Genomic DNA, 2,159 nt, shown 5'->3' with positions numbered 1-2,159 from the left:
TTTTTTTTTGTAAATTCCAACTATAAATGCATATATGTGTGTATATATATATATATATATATATATATATATATATATATGTGTGTGTGTGTGTGTGTGTGTGTGTATACGACGGGCTTATTTCAGTTTCTATCTACCAAATCCACTCAGAAGGCTTTGGTCAGCCCGAAGCTATAGTAGAAGACACTTGCCCAAGGTACCACACAGTGGGGACCGAACTCGGAACCATGTGCTTGGTAAGCAAGCTACTTACCACACAGCCACTCCTGCGCCTATGAAAACTTGTAACTAGACCTCTTGAAATTTTGGAAGAGATTTGAAACCACTACCTATGTGTTGTATTACTACTTCTCAACACCCATGCCTACTGGGCCACCGAAGCAGCAGCAATATTTATGAAAATAAAATACCAAAGAACAAAGAATATGGAATTTTGGGTTGTATTATATAAAAGTTCTAAATAATAACGCGAAGTCAGATTCCACCTGTTGTTGGAACTGTGTGACCCAGTAAAAGGCCTCTCGTTGTTAGAAACTATTTCTTATCGACATCTTTTAAATTAGCACAACGTCCAAAGAAACTGCTGTATCCAAGATTAAAATCCACTTTGTATCCATTGTTGAATCAGTTTGTGGCATAGCGTTTCATATATCTTTTACTTGTTTCAGTCATTAGACTGCGGCCATGCTGGGGCACTACCTTGAAGAGACTTTGGTCGAATTAATCGGCCCCAACACATTTTTTTAAAGCCTGATACTTATTCTCTGTTGGCTTTTCTTTTCCTGAACCGCTATGTTACGGGGACATAAACACACCAGCACCGGTTGTCAATCATGGTGAAGGACGGAGACACAAAGACACACACATCGATATATATATACGACGGGCTTCTTTCAGTTTCCGTCTACTAAATACGCTTACAAGGCCTCAATCGAGGCTATAGTAGAAGACACTTGCTCAAGGTGTCACGCAGTGGGACTGAATCCGGAACCATGTGGTTGGGAAGGTGAACTTCTTTCCTCACAGCCAACGATCTACCTATCTATCTATCTATCTGTCTATCTATCTATCTATCTATCTATCTATCTGTTGTTGTGTGGTAAGTAGCTTGCTTACCAACAACGTGGCTCCGGGTTCAGTCCAACTGCGAGGCACCTTCGGCAAGTGTCTTCTACTATAGCCTCGGGCCGACCAAAGCCTTGTGAGTGGATTTGGTAGATGGAAACTGAAAGAAGCCCGTCGTATATACGTATGTGTGTGTATATGTTTGTGTGTCTGTGTTTGTCCCCCCAACATCGCTTGACAACCGATGCTGGTGTGTTTACATCCCCGTAATATAGCGGTTCGGCAAAAGGAACCGATAGAATAAGTACTAGGCTTACAAAGAATAAGTCCTGGGCTCGATTTGCTCGACTGAAGGTGGTGCTCCAGTATGAAACAAATAAAAGAATAAAAGAATATACACACACACACACACATATCAGTTTAAATGGGATTTAGAAATCAGAACGATTTTCTCGTTTCATGATTTTTTATCTATATCTGAGGAGATAAATTTCGGGTGATATGTAATAGATTGTATTATTATGCAATCATTTATATTCATGATGACTCTGAACCATCTAGTGTTGAAACGATCGTAATGAAAAAATAAATCTAATACCTACGCCTCCGATTTTGAACTTATCATATACATGTGACTGTAGCAATATGTCATTAGAGTGGGAATATATCATTGCTGGGGTAACATGTCATTACTATGCCAATGAATCATTACAGAGAAATGTGTCATTACAATGGTAATAAGTCATTGCTGTAAGTCATTATTCCGGTCTGTCGTTATTTGCGAACGTCATCTAATAATATTAGATTGCCTTAGTGATACTCCAGGTATGTCTTCATTGTAATCTTCTTAGAAGTTCTCAATATATTGGCGCGCACGCACACACACACACACACATACACATACACACATACACACACTCACATACTGACACTCGCATCGGCGCACCCGTAAGCATATACTTACATACACACTCCCATTCACGTGCGCATACACGTGCACATACACACACACACATACGTACATACATACATACATACATACATACATATATATAATATATATATATATATATATATATATATATATATATATA

The sequence above is a fragment of the Octopus bimaculoides genome, chromosome 2, assembly GCF_001194135.2.
Source record: "Octopus bimaculoides isolate UCB-OBI-ISO-001 chromosome 2, ASM119413v2, whole genome shotgun sequence".
NCBI classification, from domain to species: Eukaryota; Metazoa; Mollusca; class Cephalopoda; order Octopoda; family Octopodidae; genus Octopus; species Octopus bimaculoides.
The sequence above is the reverse complement of the archived record's forward strand: the minus strand, read 5'-3'. Positions refer to the sequence as shown.